Source organism: Lissotriton helveticus, chromosome 7 (genome assembly GCF_964261635.1).
Source record: "Lissotriton helveticus chromosome 7, aLisHel1.1, whole genome shotgun sequence".
Lineage (NCBI taxonomy): Eukaryota > Metazoa > Chordata > Amphibia > Caudata > Salamandridae > Lissotriton > Lissotriton helveticus.
Window position 1 is genome coordinate 976,866,358 of NC_136068.1, and position 25,763 is coordinate 976,892,120.

General features: G+C 45.4%; 1 protein-coding gene across 4 annotated transcripts in view; it reads left to right on the plus strand.

The window, feature by feature from the left end:
- The window catches only part of SLC6A7 (solute carrier family 6 member 7), a 454,425-nt gene that overhangs the window by 92,128 nt on the left and 336,534 nt on the right, over positions 1–25,763 (plus strand). Inside the window, exon 2 of one of the 4 annotated variants that reach the window (XM_078653586.1) lies at positions 11,533–11,686. The exons of the other annotated variants lie outside the window; for them this stretch is intronic. The gene's annotated coding sequence lies outside the window, so the exon portion shown is untranslated. The remainder of the gene's footprint in view (positions 1–11,532; positions 11,687–25,763) is intronic. 4 annotated transcript variants of the gene reach the window in all.

Consider the following 25,763-nt stretch of genomic DNA (forward strand, 5'->3'; position numbering starts at 1 on the left):
GATCGACAACCTCGCCTACCTTGGCCTCAGACAACTCGTCACCGAACCCACCCACGCCGCCGGCCACACGCTGGACCCTGTCTTCTCCACAGGCACCTACGTCGCCTTCGACCACACCACCGAACTCCACTGGACCGACCACCGCTGCATCCATTTCACCTTCAAGAAACCAAACACGCACCACCGCACCCAACAGTTGGCTGCCCGCAGCTGGAGCAAAGTCACCGAAGACCAGCTGATCACCACCCTTGCCCAGAACCATACCGCCAACTCCACCAACTCAGACGCCGCAGCCTGCAACCTCAGACAGTGGATCGACTACTGCGCCAACACCCTCGCCCCGCTCAAGAAACCCTCTAACAGCCACGCCAGCAAGAGAGCCACCTGGTTCACCAACGAGCTCCAGACCTCCAAACGCGCATGCCGGAAACTGGAGAAGATATGGCTTCACGAACGCACACTGGACAACCACGCAGCCCGCAAGGATGCCACCCGCAGACATCACCACCTCATCAGATTAGCCAAGAGATCCTCCTTCAAAGACCGCTTGGATAACAATACACACGACAGCAAGGAGCTCTTCCGCATCGTAAAGGAACTCTCCAACCCCAGCGCCAACGCCAACGACATCCCGCCCTCACAAGAACTGTGCGACTCACTAGCCATCTTCTTCCACCGCAAGATCGCTGACATCCACAACAGCTTCAACACCACGACCACCGCGACTACGCCAGACTCCACCTCCCCTGTAAACACTACCAGCGCCAACCGCCTGATCTCCTGGTCCAACGTCAACGACGACGAGACACGCAAGGTCATGAACTCCATCCACTTAGGATCTCCATCAGACCCGTGCCCACACCACGTATTCAACAAAGCAGACGCAGCCATCGCACCCCAACTACGGAAGGTCATCAACATCTCCTTTGAAACAGCAACATTCCCAGAAAGCTGGAAGCACGCCGAAATCAACGCCCTCCTCAAGAAGCCCAAGGCGGACCCCAAGGACCTCAAGAACTTCCAGCCCATCTCCCTGCTCCCATTCCCAGCAAAGGTCATCGAGAAAATCGTCAACATGCAATTGGCCCGCCACCTGGAAGACAACAACATCTTGGACCCGTCCCAGTCCGGATTTAGACAAAACCACAGCACCGAGACAGCCCTCATCGCCGCCAGAGACGACATCAGGCGCCAAGTAGACAACAGCAAAACATCAGCCCTCATCCTCCTGGACCTGTCAGCCGCCTTCGACACGGTCTGCCATCGCACTCTAAAGACATGCCTCCTAGAAGCCGGAATCCAAGAGAAGGCTCTTGACTGGACCACGTCAGGGGCGTAGCTAGAGCTTGTGGCGCCCGTGGCTATCCTTCAGATTGCCGCCCCTTGGGGGGGGGGGGTGCTGGGGAAAATGGACGGCAAGCACCTGAAAGAGGTCCGAGAGACATGTAATATCGCTGCTAATAGTTACCTCGATCATGCAAGTTACATGCACATACATGACAAGGTACAGGGCTAGACAGCCCCCGTCCCCAAAACAGTGCTGCCTGGGGCAAACCGCCCCCCACCTAGCTACGCCACTGAAGGAAAAGCAGAAGGAAACTAAAACTTACATCAGTTCTACCTACCCTGTTTGTGACATCTCACTCATAACATCACAGCTTGTGCAGGATCCTTGTCCCCTGTTCCATATCTGCCCCATCCATGACATCTCACTTATGACATCACAGCATGTGCAGCACCTCTGTTCCTAATTTGTCCCATTCATGACATCTGATCCTTGACATCACAGCTGGTGCAGGACCCCTGTCCTCTGGTCATATTCAAGCCACCTACCCCATCACGCCAGAATGCCGAAAGGCATGAATGCTTGCTTTACAAATGCAGATGTTACAGTCCGCATTTAAAAATGACTCCATCAATCACTGCTCCTAAAGCAAAACTTTCCACATTTTCAAAATCACACATACAACACAATGAATCATTCGTTTGTGAATTAGTGCATACAAAATGTTACATAAGGCAAAGGAGACCAAAAGGTGTATGATTCCCGCCATCCACATTGGTAGACACTTTTTTAGAGTGCTTGGTCTGGAGAATGACTAACTCAGGTTTCAGAACATAACACAGTGGTTAGGGTCTACTTTAATAAGAATTTATTTCTACCCAGGCAAACCTTTCTTAGCAACATCAGGATCAAAAGACTAGGAAAAAAACATAACATTCGCAGTGGAATGTATTTCATAAGTCACTGCATCAATGAAAATGTCTTATTAGCAATGTGAATACTTAGCAGCTATGATATTAACCACCTGCGCTACCTCACACAAATGAAACCTGCCACTAGATGAAACTCCCATCTCTCTCTCCAGCAGGTAAATGAATCACCAGAATTACTTGACACTGTGTGTTGCCCGACAACTGCTCAATATATAAGGAACATTGTAGTACTTCTAACACCTCTGACTGTACTGCTACAAAACTGCGAAACAAAAGTTCCATTACTGTAGAGAAGAGTATTTTGAAGTGCAGGCCCATTTAAAACACTGCCCCTGTTACTCTGTCTGTTTGTCCCTGTGTCCAAGGCCAGAGCCTGCAACCCACTCCCTCTACTCATAACAGAGAAAGCACTTCTCTTCGGTGCCGTGTCCTCCTTTCCCTAACATCACCCCCAGAGTGACACACATCTTTTTCTTTTCAGAAGAGCCTTTCAAAAACAGTGTACAAACCACAGAGAAAACTTACTTGTAGTTTCCCCTATCTCCCAAGGATCAGCACGCAGCACCACAAGGAGAGTTGAGAGTCAATTTCTTACTCTCACGACCTGCCCATCGTCCGAGGCCCAACTGACTCACTCAGTCAGAGTGACAAGTGCAACAAGTCACTCCCTCATGGCCCGAGATTGGGAGTTGGTTTGGTTCCCGAACTTGCGTTGGCCTGTCGAGTCAGTCTCTTAAGGCACGCACACCACCACGTGCGTGCGTGTTGCGTGCTAAATGAGAGGAGCACAGCTTTCCAAGTCTGCCATGGGCGGGCTCTGGACGATAATGTTTGCAGGGCCATCATTGATAGCTCTTTCGCACTCTACCAGATTGACGGCTCTGGCACCCAAACATGAAGGTACACTTTTTTGTAGCCTCAGATGGTTCATGAAGTGCGCACACTCTGGCCAATTAGACTCAGGCTGCACGAGTTCGCTTCCGGTCCATTCACTGGCTGACAATGGTGACAAACTGTTGTGGTTCGTGCGCTGCAGGCAGCATTTTTTTGCTTTTTACATACAGGTGCTGCGCAGCGCTTGCACATGAATCGGCGGCCGCGATACACTGGCCGATTGTGGCGGCCCGTATAATTTATTTGGGGACAGTGTCAGTCAGTGTCCCCAAATAAATTATAAAGGCCGCCACAATCGGCCAGTGCATCGCGGCCGCCGCCCCCAAATTAATGCAGCCTGGGGTGTAGTCGAGCAGTAGCAGCACCCCCCTTCCCCATAGCGCCTTGAGACCCTCACGGGTAAGTAGCCCGCTTTACAAGTACTCTGATTGATTGATTTCGAAGAGAAATGCCTACCAGAAGAGCACAGAGCAGAGTGCGGGTGTCTTCTGGCTGCTGCTGTTTGTGTTAACCAAAAGTGGAGGGTGTCTCCCACAACAAGCAGTCACTATGTCCTGTCCTTAATTCTCACCATGCACAGTACACTCTCAACCGCATGCTAACCATGTGGCATCCTTCATCACAGGGTCCTCACATATCCCCAGTCTGAATGACGAAATTCTGTGGGTCCAATTGAACTAACACATATGGTTTTCTATGTAAGGAGTAGGTAACTTTATGATACACCCAAGGTACTCCTTATGACATACTGATAGGTAATGATTCACAGTGTACACACTGCGGGACATATCAGAGACACATGAACATTCAATTGGCACATGGACTCACATTTCAAATTTAATTTCTAACTTTTCCTGGTGACATATTGAGTTAGTATCCCCCTCATTAGCCTATTTTGATCTATTTTAGATGACAGGAATGTATTGATAATCTTCTAATTGTCTACTATATTTCTTCCACAAATTAAAGATATTGTACTGAGCAGTCTTTAATGCCCTTCTGAGGATTTAAAGATAGCAGATACATTCCCACATTTCAGAGATGATTAGTTACACTTGATATGCACCTATGCAGGTCTGTCAAGAATTTCAAGATGGCCACCGCATCACCGCTCATTAGGGCAGTCCAGCAAACACGGAGATCTAGCCTCGACACACACCTTCTTGTTTACGTGTATACATATGCCATTTTCCTCCCTTATTTTATGAGTTTGTGTTAGATCTGGGGGTCTCTAGTTTGCAGAGGTAGGTACCAATGTCCAAATAGGGACCCTTGATTCTAGTCAGGGTAATGGGGATACACACTTTAGATAACCCCTGCTCACCCCCTTGGTAGCTTGGCACGAGCAGAGAGGCTTATCAAAGGCAATGTGTAAAGTATTTGTACCAACACTCACAGTTTTTGTGAAAACACCACAAATGGACTCCACGCCAGTTTAGAAAAATAAAGTATCTTTATCTAAACTACACAAGACCAAAATGACAAAAAATCAACATACATAGTTCAAGGAAGTGATTTTTAAAGAGTTCCAGGGTTTGCGTCAAAATAATCCACATTTGCGTCACGTTTAGCCCAAAGTACCTGTAAATGCGATAAAAGTTCCAAATGGAAGCTGCAGCGTTGAAAAACAGGCGATGCATCACTCCTGAGACCCTGGGGAGGCGATGCGGCAGCCCCGCTGGATGCTGCGGGTGTGTTGTGATGAATCCGGTCTGTATGGGGAGGGATGCGATACCTTGTATCGATTACGGTGAGCAGGTTCGGTAGGAAGCGTCTCGCACAGGCACGATGCGCCAATTATCGGGACGGAGGCGATCTCAGGTGTGGCGACGATGCGCAGCGCAGCGTTGATCTCGTTCTCTCGCGGCCCCTCAATGCGATGGCTCTGCGACGATGTTCGCAGCGACGTGATGCGGTCCGCAAGCAAGCAGTGCGGCGATCTCACCCGGCGACGACAGGCTCTGCGACGATATTTGCAGCAACAGGAATCTTCCCGCACCGGGCCAATGCATTCCACAAGTGAACGATGCATCAGCTCTTGCAGCTGCAACAAGCACTGCGACAATCTCGATCTTTATGGCGGCGGGAATTTCCTCACGCGTTCCGCAAGCGAACAATGCGTGAAAATTGTAGATTTTCTTCTTTTCTACTTGTCCAGCTCCACAAATAGCAGGGCCTTTTTATACCAGTCTTTCCTTTGTTCTCTGGAGGCAGAGAGGCCTTGGCTTAGTCAGAACCAGTTCTGGTCAGTCCTGGAGCACTTTGTTTTCCTGACTTCTTCTTTCCTTTAAGATAGAGGGGCAGGGTCGTCAGCCGCCCATCCAGCCTCCTGGGGGCTCCCCAGCCCCTGTCACTCACAAACCAGACAGTCAATTTACAAACCGGCCAAGGCACACAGAAAGGTCAGACAAGAGAACAGCCACTTTCTAAAAGTGCTGTTCTCAAACACAGGATTTAAAAAACATCCATTGTAAAAGATAGGTTATTAAATTCTGAGTTCAGGGATACCAGACTTTAATTTTCTATCTTGCTCCTATGGGACGATATGCAGGTAAACATTATACACAGCATTCCCCAATATAGCCCATGGGCAAGATAGCCCTCTCAATAGTGAAAAGACGAAAATGGCTGTAATTTACTACCAGAGCATGTCACACACACTAGTACATGCTCTATCTTTCATATACAGTGCGCCCTGCCCAGGGGGGTATGTAGGGGCTTCTTTAGGGGTGTCCAATATGTACAGAAAGGGAAGGGTTAGGCCTGGCCAGTGTGGGCATTGGTCAAGTCAGCATGGCAGTTAGCAGCTGCCCACAGGCACTGCGGTGGCAGGCCTGAGACACCATTTAGGGCTACTCATGTGGGTGGCACAATCAGTGCTGCAGGCCCACTAGCCGAACTGCTATCACAGCAGCGGACAGACTGGACATCGCTCCGTCGTCCCCACCGAACCCCTAATCACCACGCAGCAACCTTAGCTCCAAGCCTCCATTAACAGGCCCTCCGTTGATACCGCTTGCAGCGGACATATAATGTGGACATAGGACCTCGTTCCATTTTATCGCCGGAACCCCATCGGACTTGTGGTGAACCCGCCACGCCGATGCTGCTTCATTATCAATTCAAACCTGCATCCAAGCTCTGACTGCCTAATTGCAGCAAAGCCCAAACCCGTGAACTGTGTCGGCAACCTGCCGCACTGACACCATCCTCGCTCCCACCAGGAGCAGCGGAGCACTTTAGAACCACTTAGCTAAGAGCGGTCGTATTGTAAATACAAACAGGCAAATGTTTTTTAATGTTGTCCTGAAGATGATCCCATGTAATTAGAGCGTAAAGGGATCGAAACGTCGACTATACCTAGTACTCCCGCAACCTAGCCATTGCGCTGAACCTTGTTGTGTTATAGTACTAACTGGAAAAACTTTAATTTAACACTGATGTAAAAGTGGCCAGTATTGCTCTTCTTATCCTGTGCAAACCTTTTTCCATGTGTTGTCTGTCTTTCTAGAGTAAGGTACAGGACTGTGCCTTTAACTATTCACATATCCTTTTCTGAATTTTTGTCAAAATAAATACCCTGTCCGGCTGGACAGAGGATGAATATAGCTTCCTATTATGGCCTATATTTTATTGACTTTTCGTATTCTGATAAGCTTAGGACCTTTCTTTTCTAAAGCAGGCCCAATAGTAGCATTTGAATCACCAGCCCTGGCACACTCAGTGCACTTTACTAGGGACTTCTTGGTAATACAAATATGCCAATCATGGATAACCAATCACAATTACAATTTACTCAGGGAGCACTTGCACTTTGACACTGATCAGCAGTGGCAAAGTGCCCAAAGCATCGAAACCAGCAAAAACGAAATCCAGCACAGCGTCAAAAATACAGGTGGTAGAGGCAAAAATTCAGGGGAAACCACGCCAAAGATGCCAGGTCTAACAGTTCGTATTAGTGATTCCATCTTTGGGTCAAGATTGGAAGTATTGAGCTACACATTTTGTCTATCAGTAGCCATTAATACTGTGCCTGTGTGTAGCAATAAGGATAGAAACATAAGTACATTTAGCAGTTAAGCCTTTTATAAGATGGCTGCCATTATCCATGTCAGCTGGGAGCCATTATTCTTAAACGATTCCAGGTGTAACTGATCATTATAACAGACATTGCACTATTTAAGGAACAGCTTGAGCTGTCTCTTCAACACATTCAGGCAATGTGGTCCACAGAGCTAGGTTAGGAAGTCCCCGCTGAGTATTGGTGCAGTAAGCAATGCCCCAGACCCTAGGGTCATTTGTTTGCATATTTATTCTTCTGTGCTAGGAATTTAGAGTTATCACTTCCATGTTTTCACAGAGTGTGCCCTTTGATCCCAGCAAGCCACTGCATTTCCTCCAATGAGGCCTGGATAATCTCCTTTGCCATGTATGTCCTCCAACAAAAACATTAGAGGTCTGATGGCTTACATTCATGTATTTATTCTCCTCTTTGTTTGTGGATATGTGATGCACTGGGTAAATACACTTGGATAATGAGATGACTACATTATATTTTGAGCAAAACCAAAGGGGCTGATGGACGGAGTGTTGAACTTTGCAAGCACTCGCCCCCAGTCAACTGATCTGGGTTTAATCCATCATCATTCTTTAGCTCACTCCGCCACCCCAGTTCAGACATGGCCATATGCAAATCAGTCTGACCCTGTGCTTTATGGGAGCAGTCTAGCCCGAACTGCCAAGCCATGTCTTCCCTGGACAGGAAACAAGCATACTGGGACCGGTTTCTGGCAAATCAGCCATCATCAGCCAGGCAAGCTTGAATCCAGTGGCAAAGTGAGCAAGGGACCCACGTCTGCGCATACACTGCCAACTTAGGGCAAACAAAGTAAAACCAAAGGGGATGATGGACGGAGTGTTGAACATTGCAAGCACTCACCCCCAGTCAACTGATCTGGGTTTAATCTATAAAACTGATCTGGTTTTAGCTATAAAAATGATGGATTTAGGCACAGATCTCTGTACTGGGGTGAATGTATGACATTGTTCTGCATTCTGTCCATCAACTGTTGATTTTGCATTTGTCACCCCGAGTGGGACGGGTATGGCCAGACATGGGTCCCGTGCTCTCCATGCCACTGGAATCAAGCTATCCTGGCTGAAGAAGGGTGAAACCCTGAAACCGGTCCTAGGATGCTTGTTTCCAGTCCAGGGAGGACCTGGCTTGGCAGTTCGGGCTGGACTGTTCCCACGAGGCACAGGGTCAAGACTGGTTTGCATATGGCTGGGTTCAAACTGAAATGGCATGGTGAGCAAAAAAACGATGGATTTAGGCCCAAATTTCTGTGCTGGGGTGAATGTATGAGATTGTTCTGCATTCTGTCCATCAAATGTTGATTTTGCATTTGTTTATTTATTTATTTTATTTACTGAAGTTTTGTATTGCGCTGGCTGGACCCGTGGGTATCAGATCGCTTCACAACAAATACAGATAAGTAACAGAGGAAAATAAGGACAGAAAAACAGGAACCAGGAACACAAGCAGGAAATAAAGTCTGTACAACAACAACTTGAGCGCAATACGGGACGGAGACAGGAGCGAATCATCTGGCTCTGGGTTCAAAGAGATAGCGAACTTTCACAATCAGGCGTGGGGTTCTCGATACGCACCGGAGCGCTCAAGGAAGAGGGCTTTGAGTAGCTTTGAGTGGGGCCGGTATGCCCAGACGTGGGTCCCGTGCTCTCGATGCCACTTCAATCAAGCTATCCTAGCTGAAAAGGGATGAAACCCTGAAACCGGTCTTAGGTTGCTTGTTTCCAGTCAAGGGAGGATCTGACTTGGCAGTTTGGGCTGGACTGTTCCCGAAACATCAGCCCTCATCTTCCTGGACCTGTCAGCCGCCTTCGACACGGTCTGCCATTGCACTCTAAAGGGACTCCTCCTAGAAGCCGGAATCCAAGAGAAGGCTCTTGACTGGACCACGTCCTTCCTCTCCGGCAGAACCCAGAGCGTCCCCCTCCCAGCCTTCCGATCCAAAGTCACCGACATCATCTGCGGCATCCCCCAGGGCTCATCCCTCAGCCCAACACTGTTCAACGTCTACATGGCCCCCCTCGCACAAGTGGCCCGCCATCACGACCTCAACATCATCTCCTACGCTGGCAACGCCCAGCTCGTCCTCTCCCTCACCAAGGACCCACACACCGCCAAAACCAACCTCCACAAGGGAATGAAGGCCGTCGCCGATTGGATGAGGAGCAGCCGTCTGAAGCTGAACTCGGACAAGATGGAGGTCCTCATCCTCGGACCCACCCCCTCAGCCTGGGATGACTCCTGGTGGCTGACCACACTGGGAACAGCACCAACACCCACCGACAATGCACGCAATCTAGGATTCATCCTCGACTCCTCCCTCTCCATGTCTAAGCAGGTCAATGCCGTCTCCTCCTCCTGCTACAACACCCTGAGCATGCTCCGCAGGATCTACAAGTGGATCCTGACCGAAACAAGAAGAACCGTGACACAGGCCCTCGTCAGCAGCAGACTGGACTACGGCAACGCACTCTATGCAGGAATTCCAGCCAAACACCTACGACAACTGCAATGCATTCAAAACGCCTCCGCCCGACAGATCGTCAACGTTCCCCGCTGCAGCCACATCACCCCCCACCTGAGAGACCTACACTGGCTCCCCGTCGACAAGAGGATCACCTTCCAGCTCCTTACCCATGCACACAAAGAACTCCACAACGCCGAACCAGCCTACCTGAACAGCAGACTCAGCTTCCACACCCCCACCCGCCAGCTCCGCTCCGCCAGCCTCGCCACAGTCCCCCGCATACAACGAACAACCTCCGGCGGCAGATCCTTCTCCTACCTCGCCGCCAAGACCTGGAACACCTTCCCTACCCACATACGGCAGACCCAAGACCTACTCGCCTTCAGAATACTCCTCAAGACCTGGCTCTTCAAGCAGTAGCAGCACCCCCCCTCCCATCAGCGCCTTGGGACCCTCACGGGTAAGTAGCGCGCTTTACAAGTACTCTGATTGATTGATTGATTGATTGATTGATTCCCATGAGGCACAGGGTCAAGACTGATTTACATATGGCTGGGTTCAAACTGGAATGGCATGGTGAGCAAAACAATTATGGATTTAGGCTCAGATCTCTGCAGTGGGGTGAATGTATGACATTGTTCTGCATTCTGTCCATCAACTGTTGATTTTGCTTTTGTCACCCCGAGTGGGACGGGTATGTCCAGATGTGGGTCCCATGCTCTCCATGCCACTGGAATCAAGCTATCCTGGCTGCAGAGGGGTGAAACCCCGAAACCGGTTCTATGATGCTTGTTTCCAGTCCAGGGAGGACCTGGTTTGGCAGTTCGGGCTGGACTGTTCCCATGAGGCACAGGGTCAAGACTGATATGCATATGGCTGGGTTCAAACTGGAATGGCATGGTGAGAAAAAAAACGATGGATTTAGGCCCAGATCTCTGTACTGGGGTGAATGTATGACATTGTTCTGCATTCTGTCCTACAACTGTTGAATTTACATTTTATTTTAAACACTAACTTTTACAGGTTCTATATGTCACACTGGGTCACTCACCCTGGCTTATAGATGATGGTATCTCTAAGGTTAGTTTAGAGTGAGTAGTGCTGTGCATGGGTTTCTTTGTCTAAACTAACCATATTCTAACACATACATCATTTAGTTTCTGTGTTCCTTCTCCTTTTTTAGGATTCTAGAAGTGAATAATCTCCAGTTTTCAAACAACTCACCCTGCATAGAAGGGTTGGGCAACTATCTCTTGATATAACATGGAATCTGTGCATATACATAATTCCTGCTCAATAAAGGTTATGAGTATGAAGGTCTTAGAGGTCCTGATGAAATCTGCAAATCTTGTGAAGCAAATGAAACATGTCCACCTAAAATGGACACAATCAATCAATCACTCAATCAATTAATCAGGGGGTTTGTGAAGCACAGCTACTCACCCGCGAAGGTCCCAAGGCGCTGGGGGGGGGGGGGCACACACTGGCTCAGTACATGTCTCTTTGTGTCAGGTTATATTTTTAACCATATCACAGGGCCCCTCTTATTACAGAAATGGGCTATTGTTCCCTGGCGATAGTTTTTGTATTTTCTGTCCAATAACCCAGTACTTCATTTGTAAAACATTAAGTGTCTTCAGGAGGCCACTATAGCTCACTCTACCAATTATGGTTGACAGAACAACAAACACAACTACTAACCATCACACTCCCAAAAGTGTATTAATTCAGAGCATTCCAGGCCCGAAAGCTATAAGAATGGGTTGGACAGTGGGTATTAGTCATTTTTCATGTATATTGAATTTATGTATAACTGCTGTTGTGCTCATCTCTAAATAAATGCAGTGTCTCCCCTTGGCAGACTGTCATAGGAGCTGGTGTTGACAATTAAGTCCTGGTGCTGAGCCCCAGAAACAACCAGCTCAAATTTAGCATCCCATTAAGAACATTGAGAATATCAAAGTGCTCCCTCATGCTGCGAGGCTGAGGCCACCTGGTGGCGAGCACTTCACCAGGTGAGTACCCGCTGATTTCCTTCTATGCCACATTGGGAGAGATGTCTTATGGGATACTGGAATTGTTTTTAAAGGTTAGCATGTGGGTGAGGGTTCTATAAGAACACATCTACTCTGCCTGGTGAGCACTAAGGAACGGCATAGTGACTGTTTGTTTTAGGAGAAATCCTCCGCATCTGGTTTATGCACATAAGTCCAAGGAAACTGGGGGCCTGTCCCACATAAACGCTCCCTCATTGGTTTTGGGACTGCTGTTTGTGTTCTTTTGCATTTAGTGCTATTTTCTTAGCACAAAATGCATCCTTGGGTTCCAATTTGGACATGAGAGTCCATTTTGCTTTGAGAAAAAAGCACTAGATACACAATTCTGCATACGTTCATGTAATTTTGCTGTAATTTTGTATATTTCACTACAATAATTTATGTGAGTTACGTCCACCCCCATTTTTGCAGCATCATTCTGGGGCTAGGACCAGGACCTCTGTTATTGATCCATTTACTTTGATACTGTTATCATCCATCCATGTGCAATGCTTTAGCGTTCTCTACTTATGCCGTCAAATTGGTTGGAATGCCCTATAACTTTGAGCCATATCTGCATTTTGCTTGTGTTGGTGTGGACTTTGGAGGTAGTGTGAGTGGAGGAGATCCATCACAAGTTTTATGGAGATGTTAAGGCTGGTAATGCACATGGTCCCTGTGAGATATGAAATTAATGCATAAGTGCCTCTGCAGAACAGACTTCAAAACATTACGTTTTTGGCGAGTTTCTTAGGAATATTGTGCAGTAAACCAATCTATTTATTTCCATTAGTTTCAATTTCTTTTTTGGACCATGAACTTGTTCACCTCTCAACCATGCCCTCAAAGCTATTTACCGCAAGTCTTTGCACCCTGCTGGTTTAAAAGTTTAATAGCTGTCACTAAACATTCTGTTATTGGAGGAACTGCTCATCTCTTCAGTCTCCTGGACCAAAAAAATCTGGCTCTACGGTTGATTGAGTTATTTAATTAAACTCCAAAATGTATTAATCAAATGATTTTTATCTGCCATTGTCTTCAACTAATAGAAATTATGCTTTTTACTTTGTTCTCTTTGCTTCTCAATGCCAATACACGGGACTCATTGTAGCTGTAGTTTAGCAAATGACAGTGAAGCAGTAATAACGTTAGACATTTTTTTAAAGGCCATTGCTATAGCAAGCGTATTCCACCTAGAATTTATTCATTGATTTAATGCCTATATGGGAGTAAATTGAAACAATAAACTCCTGTGTTTCAAGAATCATTTGGGGGCATCCAAATGACACAAGGGGGCACATAACGACTTTCTGAGAGCACCCAGTCATCTACCATATAGACATAACATGATTAGCTTAGGTGGACAATATTTTCTCATAACATTCTATGCTTAATGAGCATGAGCTGAGTAGTGGCTCAATTTACCATGCCTAATCTATGCTAGACGTGCTATGTTTTTACAAGTCCCCAGGGAAATACAGGCCAGATAGACTTTCACAGCTCACTAGCACCCACAGGTATGAACCAACTTAGAAACATAACCTGGAAAGACAGACAGACTGTGACCCACACACATCTCACAACTTTCCTGGAGATAATTCTTATTGGAGATCGATCACTTGTGTCCGAGACTGCCAGGATTGAATATTATATGGAACCCCCTATCCAGTAAAGATGGACATTCCCACACAAGAATTCCACAAAATGCTTTTCAACAGGCTTTATTAAATAACAAAACCCAGTTCTAGCGCACATTATATGAATTACCATTATTTCAAAAATAAAAATAACAGTGAAAAGGAAAAATGCAACAATGTAAATTTGAGAAAAAATGGCAGCAAATCACATGGTGATAATTAACTTAAATCATTGATTGAATCAATTTGTATCGGAATACTAAATTTGCCCAAATCTATTGTACTTTAGTAATCATCCTATGGTACCCATAATATATGAGCTATTGATGTACTATCAACCTATATCAAAGCATCACACTATATGATATATAAAAGCAGCTCAATATTGAACAAAACCACGCATTTATAATAAGTATATGAATAAATGTCATGATGAGCTCAAAAGCAGGAAGAACTCAAAGGACACGACAGACAGGTATCCTTTACTTCATCAATACTTTATGTTGGTGTCAGAATATGTGTGCACCAAGAAGTATTTCGGGGTCACAAGCTTAGTAAATGTATCCCTCACTCTTTTACTCACTCTGTTACTTGTGGTAATTTTTCCCTCTATGCCATATTTGAAGAGGTGTCTGATGTGATACTGGAATTTTTCAAAGGTGAGATGTAACCATCATCTTCTTATTATGACTTAAGAATTTGCATTTCTCCTATTATCATTCAAAGTGCACTGATGTTTGGAACCCAATCCTAAGGATGTTCTACCAAGATCTGACATCTTAGGCTGAGTGCCCGCTGTGCATCTTCAGTGTGATTTTTTTATGTAAAGATCATTATTTTAGAAGAACTTTTCCCGCCCAACTTATTGGCTGCTTATTTATAGCCATGAACATTTCCAGCTAAAAACGTTTAATCCCGTGATTTCGACACGCGAATTTCCCTCTGTACATTGTTGTATCCTTTCTATTGGATTAAAACACCTTACATGCTCAGTCTTTATTTGCATTACCACTTTCTATCGGTGATGCCATATCTGAATCAATGCTAGAGTTATCGGTTTGTTCCTAGAAATCTATTTACATCCATCAGTGTGACTCTAGTAGCCAAAATTAGACGCCGTAAGCTCCGCCTAACAATGGTCTTTATTTTAGCCAATAACTCTATAAAGTCATTTGCTGCAGTGATGTGATTTGGGCTTCCAACTAGATAAGCAATCCAATCATGTCGAAACAGCAGTTAGAGTGTTAGTCTTTGCTGTGATTATTGTTGAAATGGAGTGCAGTGGATCACATTGCCATCAATTTCCGGTTCAGAGCTTTGAAGTTGACTTGTATTGTTAAATGTAATTGATGTGGAAGAGAGCAAGGGGTCTAAGGTTAGTTCCTTTGAGCATAATTCTTAGTTTCCAAACAGTCCATGCTTTTACATACCTTTTACAGAGCATATCATTTTCAAATGCCATTTCAAGCAGAGGTGGCTTTGAGACAAAATGAATTGAATGTGAGAGTGATAGCTGAATAGTGCCAAAGCAGTCCCCCATCAGTTCCATATGTATGTTAGAATCAATAGTGTGTGTATTTTCTTTCCACTTAAAGTGTAGGAAATAGGTACCTTCAATTTGAGAACTTGATTTATTTAAATGTTATAAGAGCATCAAACCATGATTCTGAGGCTCTATAGTAAGATGGCACGACATAGATGCACATAGCACACTCTACATGTATAGCGCACATCAAAAGATCCTGCTAGCAAAAGTCCGGTTTTCCAAATGATGTCAGTCAATCTGAGGTTCATGCTTTTGCCTCATTCTCTGCTCACAAGCGCAGAGTATGACTGGTAATGGAGCAGACAGACTCTCATGCTTCCAAGGCCTTTGTAGAATGGTGCATATCTTGTCTTCAAAGGTGCAAAGGCGTGCTCTTCTGTCAGTATTGGGTGAACAAATTCCCTTTTCATTGTGAGCAAAGCTCGCATTAATTTCACATTAGTTTGGTGAGCGTTTGGCAGACGAAGTTCTTGCTCAAAAGTTCTCTAACATCATAAAGTGCCGAGTCAATAGGCAGGAAGCAATCATGGTCAAAAACCTAACATGGTCCGTCATGACCTATGATAGAAACTACACGTATCCCCAGCCCAAAAGTTTACCATGACGAAACGAGAAAATAAATATTTCCGGTTCTCAAAGTTCACATTCTGTGACAATCAGAACAGAATAACAATATTAGCATTTGCAATAATTGTGTCATATGATGGACAATGACATTAAAAAACTTCAGCACAGCATTTAAAATCGGTGAGCTTAAAACCTTTGCATTTTAAAACTTTATAGGATTATGAGCCTCATTCAAATGACAGTAGTAGATAGCAGCAGGAACTGAAAAGTGCACAAATTGACATATAAGCAATGATCTGATTGGGAGAAAGGAAACCATTACCCCCTGGCATCCTGACCCTCTGTGACAATCCTGTTTGCTCTAAGTCTCCAGGCCCATAACAGGAACCTAGAGGACGCAAATATAATGTATTCAAATATGTCACTTCTTAAGATCGTACAAGCCTCCCAGTAGTGTAGAGCACCCCTATTTCTGCATACTGGTTTAATCCACCTTCTTAGCCGATGAGCGTAGCCTGGGCAAAAGAAAACCAAGCGCTCTACTGATTCTATGGTCCTTGAGCAGAAGGGGCAGTTGGAGATTTGGGGTGCGCTTGCATCCCATCTGCTCATCAGTAATCTTACTGGCAGACTGCCTATCCTAAATCTGATATCTAGACTCCTCGCCTACCAAGGTTTTAAACTGTCCAGGTACGGCTCAAACATGAGTGTGCATTTATTTTGAAGATTTTTTTCCGAGGTGCTCCCCTCTTTAGCCTCATTCCAAGAGCTAACCAATAATGTTTCCCAGAAAAGTTCCTTTGGCTTGATGGAAATACATTCGGACAGTTCAGTTGGAGAATACCATACATCCTCTATTTTAATCGCTACACATAGCTGTTTAATCTTTTTGAGTCATGGGGTATGCAGATTTCTGTATGGGGCGATACATTTGGATATGGATTCCCAATAGGATGAAACTCTGGATTAGTCCTGAGTTGTACCCAGTATAGGAGGATATCCAGTAGGGCAGACAAGCCCACCTTTTTCATTGACAGGTCAATGTGTAAGGGCTCCAAGAGGATGCATGACGGCAAACAAAGCAGTGAATGAATAAACTTAGTTTTGGTTTGAATTATGGAAGAGAGGTTGGCGTAGTCCCAAATCTCTGCCCAAGAAGTGGGCACATCCACTGCAGTGGCGCTATAAACTTCCATGGTTGGGATACTGGCACTACTGTTGGTGGCCATATACTTCCTTGCCACCACAGATTTTCTTTGCTGTAAAACAGCTCTACAATTTGCTATTTGGGGGGCACTGTACATATTGTCTGCCAACCTCACTCCCAAGTAGTGGAAGTGGCTCACTTGCTCCAGGGGGCGATACCTCCTCCACCATCCTGCCTCTAAAGGACTGGCGAGAATTCAAATCCATTACTTTAGATTTTTGAAGAATCAATCTCTAGCCCTAGAGCCTTGCAAAAAGAGGCAAAGCAATCCAAAAGAAGCTGGAATACCATAGGGTTCTAGAGAGGAGCAGAGTATCATCTGCAAACCTCAGGATCGGGGTCCTTTTGTTTGCAGGTTTGGGTGCATCGTGCCTGCAATCACCAAGCCAATCAACCACACCATTGATATACAGGCTGAACAAAGTAGGAGCAAGGACACAGCTTTTTCCTTACTCCACGATTCACTGGTAATCTCTGTGTGATGGCACACCTGAGTACCGCCAGACTTGAGCATATGCTTCCTGGTGGAGAACCTTCAGAATCCTCAGGAGATCCCAGGGATCCTATACTCCTCCACGGCCTTCCATAGGCTGTCCCTAGGGACCAAGTCAAAGACAGCCCTCAAATCCATGAAAGTCACTAGGAGATGGTTCCACTTCAAGACAATGTATTTCCAGCACATCGCCTTGAAGCGGAAGATCTGGTCCACTGTGCTGACCCAGTTCGTGAAGCCAGCCTGGGAATCAGAAAGGACATGATTGTCATTCACCCACAGGGGAGTCTGAACAGCCCTTGTCTGCAGAAGATCGTTTTGCTGTTATCAAGGAGGCTAATAGGCCTATAATTAGAGGGAATATCACACCTCCCTTTCTCGTAAATAGGGATGATTGTAGCGCCACACGAGGAAGGAAGAATATCCTCTCCTCTCATAATAGCATTGCCCCATACATTTAAATTCAGACCAAGATGTGGAGAAGTGTGGCTCAGTGGTTAGAGGCGGCAGACCCGGAAGCTGAGATTGGCCGTGGACCAGGGTTTGATTCCCCGCCTCGGCGGGTCTCGGGCTCTAAAATTCCAAGGACTCGATAATTCTCGCTCTGGTGCCTACTTGACTCATGGGGTCACACTCTGCGACTCTGGGCAATAGCTTGCTTAATCTCCACTACGGCCCCTCACGGCGGGATGCCTGGCTTTCACCTTGTGGATACCCTGCTGGGGTATCTCACAGGGGAATACCAGGACGGGTTCCCTAAGCAAGCGCTTAGATACCGTGTCGGTGATTTGCGCTATATAAATACATGTACATTTACATTTCTGGCTGTGATAGAAATTGCCTGTTAGTGAGTCTGACTGCCTGTAATCAGTACATGCATGCAGACAGTCCTATTATGCTCCAGGGTAGACACTAAAGAGAGTGTATTGTTGCTACATTCTCTCCTGCTATATTTTAATCTCCTTAACTGATCTGTTAGGCCCATTAGATGGGTGCCTGGATTCACTGCATGATGTCATAGCATTTCTGTCACTCCTGGTTAGGCCCCTGTAGCATACTTAGCCTCTCTGTAACCAGTGCACACTGCTGTTGTGGTCTCTATGCAAGGTCTCCTTGCCCAGTGTCTGGATCCTGCAAATCTGATCCTTGACTCACTCGCTGGGCAACCTGTGCATTCCAGTGGTCATCAGTGACTCAGTATTTAGCTGTGCTGGTGGCATGCTGGGGATTGTGTGGACAGTTGGATACTGAGCTGCTGTTGGACTGGTGGTCTTTATGCTGTTACCAAATAAATACTTGAAAATGGACACTGTGCAGGAGTGGTATCTATAATTTAACAGTGGCAACAAGTGCCTGCTAGGGACAGGTATGTGTGGACATGTAGTTTGCCCGTGAACCAATGGATCTTCAACACAAGTTTTCGCAAAGAAGAATTGGCTTCAAATGACATAAAATTGAGAGGCCGTGAGTATAGTTAGCTGTCAGAGAGTCTGTTTGCGTGTGTCTGTTCAAATTGTTGGGGTTGTTTGCATTGCTTGAAGGACCGACCGTTATCAGCACTGCTTTCATTCAAATTAGAGTACGATGGGCGACTCCAGGAATTCAATTCACGCGCATCTACTTACGGTACTCCGTGATGACACCAGTAGTGTGACGGCAGAACTCCTCTACGCCGCGGCAGGTGAAATCTGCGTGGATAGGCTTGTGTAGCCGCTGGCGCTGTGGTTCCCTGCAATCCACTGGAATCTTCTGCAGTTTGGCAGACTGAAGAGTTGTCCGCAGTATTATTCGAGCCGCAGAGTCATCATCATTACTTCCGGGTCGTGGAGCATGCCCAAAGTTTTTCTTAAGCTGTCCAACACAATCAACTAAGCGTCTGGCGTGTGCGCGGTGATGTGCACCCCTTTTCACTGAATTCATTTTCACGAGAGTAATGCACACTCCATAAGCATAGTTACAGTGCATGTGCAGTGATGCGCACACCTTTCTCATCAAATAGTTTGTTTCTGCTCATTTTAAATGGAGAACAACTCAAGCAGCACAGTGATGCGCACACATTCCTCATCAAAAGAACTTGCATTGGATTATCTCGAAGAAGTAGCACTTCAACCAGCGCAGTGATTACATTGAAGGGTTGCAATTAATGTATATATTCCTTGTGTCTACTATTTGCATGGTGTTGTTGCTTCGTATCATAACCTTTAATTGCAATTTCAAGAAATCATTTACACATACTATATTTTAATTTTAACTTTTTTCTTCTTTTCATCTTTTCTTTGTCTTTGTATAATCATTACTGATCCTTTTCAATATGGCATCATCCAGCATGTCTCAGCCACCACAGTTTCTCTCTGATAAGGGTGACCCCATTTTACCAGGGAACAGATGGAAACTCTTATTTGATTCATTCTTGCTTGCCATTGGTGGTGAGAAATGTTCAGCCCTCAGAAAACAAGCAGTTTTGTTACATAATTTAAGAACTGAAGGTAGACATGTATATGAAAGTCTGGAAGAAATTGTCTTGGGGCGTGGTGAAGGTGAACAAGAAAATGTTTTTGACATGTCTGTTTTGATGTTGGAAAGGCATTTTGGAACAAAAATTAATGTTTTGTTGGAACAACAGAAGCTTTTCACGAGAGTCCAGGGCAAGCAAGAGAAAATTGAAGTTATGTTGCAACTCTAAACCCACTGGCACGCACTGTGAGTTTGAACAACTCACTGATTCCCTAGTGAGAGACCAGATAATCAGATGCCCCAATGATGTTAGGGTCAAGCAAAAACTCCTTGCTGAAAATCCAGATCTAAAAGAAACCATAGCTATTTTGGAAGGTATGGAGAACACAAACATATGGGTGTATGAGATGAGAGATGACAAGAATAAAGATATGAGAACGAGCCTGTGCACAGGTCTTTAAGGTTTTAAATCAAATAAGTAATTTGTCTATTTGCAGTCAAACAACACTTAAACAGAACATGTGTACATTTTATGTCATGCAATGAACGATCAACATTTGCATTTTTGTTCTTCTTTTATTCCTGAGAGATTGCCCAGCCAACACGTGTTTCGTCTGAGTGAGTAACCCTAGACTTCCTCAGGGCTGTAAAGAAAGTGGAAAAAGAAACACCATGTCTAAGTCACACGAGTGTGTGACAGTAATTCAAATTTTGTAAATGGTGACAACTGTAATTTTATAATCACCCTCAGTGAATGCAGGTGACATACATGCTGAGAGTTTGCCAACAGTGATAAGAGTAAGAAAACACAAACCGGGCCGTTGTCACCTGTGGAGGTCAATGTGGAGCACTGGTCGAAGTTGAGATTGGATATTGATGGCCCATTTAAACTTTTGGGTAAAGATGAACGTTATCTGTTACTAATGTTGGCTATACCTCTAAGTGGGTGGTAACTAAGTGTGTACCTTTAGTTAACACCAGGACGGTGATAAAGTTTCTCTCTGAGGAATTATCCAGAGAAGGCATACCCAAGTGTCTCATCACTGACAATGGTGTGCAATTTTCATCCCATGAGATGTGTTGTTTTCTCAAGGAATTATCTATCAAGCATTACAAAACAGCATTGTATTCTCCACAGGCCAATGGTTTGCAGAGAGTATGAGCAAACTAGTGAAGATTTGTTCTCAGAGAGCATTACAAACCAGGACCTCTCTGAAGTGTATGCTTAGGGAGACATGGTGGGTTCACCGTAACATGCCCAATTGTGCGACGTTGGTCTCCCCCTTTTCTGTGTTAAGAGTCTGGAAACCACATGATAAATTGAGCCCTGCATGGTTGAAGTTAAGTCTTGAGGTAATGAAAGAGAAGTATGTAGTGTACCAACGAATCACTAAAGAAATCCTCCTGCCAAGAGAGTGGCTCACTAACAGAAATATCAAAGTCAGATTTGATAACAAGAACGGTGTCCAAAATAAGAGTTGAAAAGTGGGTGAGAATGTTTTGGTCACGAAGACGGGCTTTTTAAAGGTTCATGGCCCGTTTGTTATCTTGAAGGTGAGAAATAATTTGGTGCGGTTGGACTCTGGAGATGTGTGGAGCATGTCTTGGCTCATGAAGTGGGCGAGAGTTGTCAGAGAGCTAACAGGACTTTGTATGGAGAGGCTTTCACTGACCAAACAGGTAGTTTGGATGAACGTGGTCAAAATCTGAACAGTAGTCAATCCACGAAAAGGTTGAAGGTTCCGACCAGCGTGGAATAGTGATTAAGCTATGCTGTAAAATGAGTAGGATAATGCACTCTAGTATTGCTATTGTTAGGTCTAATCCATCTTCTGGACGTCTCATTATTGCAAATATATTATATTATATGCAGTGTTAATGTATCCGGTGATTATTATTCTTCTTGGATTTTTTTGTTACTGTTAATTATTTTCTTTTTAATATTATATGTGTGGAAGATGTGTTGTGGTCTCTTTGCCCAGTGTGGCAATCCTGCATATTGAATCCTTGACTCAGTTGCTGGGCAACCTGTGCATTCCAGTGGTCATCAGTGACACAGTAATTAGCTGTGCTGGTGGAATTCTGGGGATTTTGGGGACAGTTGGATAGTGAGCTGCTGGTAATGCTGTTACCAAAAAAAATCTTGAAAATGGACACTGTGCAGGAGTGGTAACTATGACGTAACAACTGTGAGCTGCTCTTCTGTCACTTGTGTGTGGATCCTTCAGAACATTCAGGCTGCCCAAACAGTCAGTATGAACAACAATGGACAAGCCGCGCCCCCCTGCCCTCGAGCAACACCGCCCTCTCTCCCTGTTCTCTCTTTATGCATACATAGAGAAAATGACCCGGGTGGGGCAGCGGCCTCACCAATCACAACGCTGCCATTGCAGCGTTGTGATTGGTGGAGGGGAGGGAGGCTGCCTGCAGCCTTCCTGATGACGAGCACCCTGGGAATTCGAAACGCAGGACAGCGGGAGTCGGGAGTCTGAAGTCTCGGGACTTAAGAAAAGCGGAAAGGTAAGTTTTACTTTTATTTAATTTATCCCGCCTCCCCCAATCCCTTTCGCGGCGCGACGACCCCATTTCCACCCCCCCACCCACCCGTAATGCCGCCCGTGACGCTCCTGTGATTAAATACATAAGCCACATCTTTAGACAGCGAGGCACGACTCAGCCTTTGTAACAGAATTTTCCTGGCAGCTGCCACATTTTCAATGTAAATGAGTGTGTGCCAAATAAAAAAAAAAAAGCTCAACTTTCACCAAAAATAGGAACTAAAAATGTGTTTATAATAAGCGCAGTAAAAGTCTTCTGGGCAGCAGAGATGACTAAAGTTTGTTTTTAAAGGGCTGTGACTTGTTAACGCTCCCAGTTTTTTTTATTTACTATCTACGACCGTGTCAGCGCAGACTCCCTGCTCACACGTTTCTGTTTTTGTCCAGGATGTATCTTTTTTCCACCATCTGGGGTGAATCTCTCCATTTATGTATTTCCTTTCTCATTTATGTAGGAAAAGCAGGTGGGTAGAGCGTTCAGTGTGCATTCGACGGATGTCGGATGTGTGTGAGGGAGAGGTGTGGCGCCGCGGCCAGGGCGACTGACGCTGGAAACTGGGGAACAGGGTTCGATCCCCGGCTCCGGCGGCAGGTTAGCCCAGCACCATGCGACTTTGGGCAATAGCTTGCTTAATCTTCCCGACGGCCCCCAGCGCCTAGAGACCCTAACGGGTGATTGTGCGCTATACAAATGTGGATTATTATTATTATGTCTGTTCGGTGCAGGGTCACACTGAGAGTCATCAGTGCCTCAAGCATGAACAGACACTGTCAGGCTATGGAAGGGTACACCAGGTGTGCGTCTGTGCAGATATCTGCAGGAACTATGGGTGTTTTGGCTCTGCCCAAGATCACGCAAGGAAACAGCAACAATAGAACAGCAGTGCTCACGAGGGTGTAGAGAGCATGCTGATTCACAGACTGCCAAAACATGCACAATTTTTCATCTCTCCACAGTGAGTTTTACTGGCTAAGGGTGGAGAAAGGCATCCAAGTTAAGGCTCTGGCCAGGTCTTCAAAGCAAGGGCAGAGGGGCCCCCCACCATATCGCTGGCCTGATAAAACCACGGCAGCTTGCTCGCTCTCTGCGTTCCAGCACCCTCTCCCTGTGCACAGGATCAAACGGCGTCGCACAGGCGGTCTCTCCCTTGCGCCCCCTGGCATTAGACTCTAACGCAGGCACCTGCAAATGTGCTGTGCACAGGGCTTGATTTGCTGCAAACAGTGATAGAAGATAAAGATAAAGATAACATGTAAGTTATACAGGTAATATATGAGATGTTGAACAGTTTTTTTCTGAAAGATATGGAGCATTTTTATGTGTTTCAGTATTTTAAGTCTACCCTTTTACAATTACTTTATAAACCTTCTTGCTTTCTCAAATTTTCTTAAAAATGCACCATTTGCCTACAACATTTTCAAAATTTTCCCCGAAGGGAGAACCCCCCCTCATGACTTTTAGGCTCACTCTCTGCACTGACTCACCGCAGGGCAGTCATTCTGAACTTTTACGCCCTACCACTTTCAAATGTCACCAGCCACCACTATTCTCCTCCTCTGTCACTCCTGGTAGACCAAATGGAACACTTCTAAATAGACTTTTGTGGCTTGCTCCTCTGTTGCTCCCATGCTGTCCTAAAGATCATTTACTATGGTTGTGTTTCTCCTGTGCACCCTTGGTTGTTATTCCACATTGGCTGCAGACACTCCACATTGGTATGTAACTACCTCATCAAACCAGTGAGCATCATCCATGACTAATTGTACACAGTGCATGCCTTGGACTGCTCAACTGTTACCCAAAAGGGTAATCTTTAGAGACCCACTCAAACATGTACAACAATAAATAAATGCACTGTGCTTGCATTTTATGACTTACTGCTGTTCCTACAATTGTATGTCTATGACAGGTAAATGACCACTCTGCTCACTCGCACAGCACCAACACACCTCCTACATAGGTCACTTTTAATTGAACGCTTTTCCGACAAGCACTCCCCACAACATGCTACTCACAACCTATATAGTGCCATATAAATACAATTATAAAACAATACCATCTAAAAAAGTACAAGGTGCACATTAAGTTCTCTATACAAGGCACCAATACTGGCAGTTGTGTCTGTTTTGTACAGATATGGACTGATTATTTTGGGAATTGTAGGACATTTTGAAACACAATTAAAAACATTATTCATAACTCTTCTTCCATAAAATGTATACTACACTCTCTAACCTTGAAGCAAATATGCATGGAAACTTTTGTTGCCATGTATATGACTTCTTTTAAAAATGTAGCTTTTGGTGAGGTGTCATAATAGTAATAACATTCTTATTTGTACAGCACGGCTAATCACATGTGAAGGTCTCTAGGCGCTATTCCTAGGCACAGGGAGATTATGTGATTTGCCCAGATGCACAGGATGTTGAGCAGAGGCTTGAACTTGGTCCCCAGCTCCAATGTCGGCAGCTCTGGTCACTACGCCACACTCTATCCCCTACCATGTCTCTTGTAGATAGCTTCAGCTCTCTCAGTGAATGAGGAACAATTTAAAACTCTAAATTGGGTAAAGTTAAAACTCTTGTGGAAAAGTCTTCATAACTTGATCCGGACAGCACATATTAGGGCTGTGTGCCTGATTATAAAATATGTGCTATTTCCATTCAGAAATAGAATATGGGTTAAAGGTTTCCTGCTGTTTGAAAAAACAGTGTACATGTCTCTGAAGGTGGTGGACACAGGCTTAATTTCAAAGGGACAGGGATCCCCATACAGGAGGGCGTAGGGTGTAACTGTGCCCCCCTGAATTGGAATCCCTGAGTTGTCCCTGGAACCCCTGAAAACACCCAAAGTGCTTTCATGGGGGGATGTACTTACGGTGTCATCGCACGCGTGGCGCACGATTAATCCATCTCCTGATGGATTTTTACCCTTGTTCTCACATCTGTAATAAATGGTCAGGTTCAAGGGAAAAGGCATTCCGCATTTGCATTTGCCAAACCCTCATGCAAATGAGATAACACCCTTTTGAGATCGCACGGGAGCAAATTTTTCACTGTTGTGATCCTTATTACAGAAGGGACTTCACAAGCATCTCCGGCCATTTCTATCATATCAAAGTGCAATGGGGGCAAAGGCATCCACCGTGCCCCTGGTGACCTATGTGCAACATGGCTCATGAAGGGTTAGCCCCCTTAAAAAGTGTTCTTATGATCTTCGATACAGTGCACACCATTCCCTGTGCTCTATGACTCTGTACATACCATGGCTATGTTCTCCACCACACTCATGTAATACATAGATGGTCAACACACTTCCTCAAATCCTTACTTCCTCTGTTGGTTTACTTTTAGAGCCTGTTGCTTAGCTCCATCTTTTAGGGCTTGCTTCTATATTGTTTCCTTCTCCTGCATTTACAACCAAAGGGTCCTCAATAGCTCTGCTGCCCCTACTCCATTGTACCTGCTTCACACTACCTGTGAGATGTGAGACTGAATCTTCCTGCTTCCAACGGATCCATTCATTTGCAATAAAAATCGTGCCATTTCTCCGCACAGTTGCACCCCGGTGGCCCCTGGCTGCTGCACGGATCT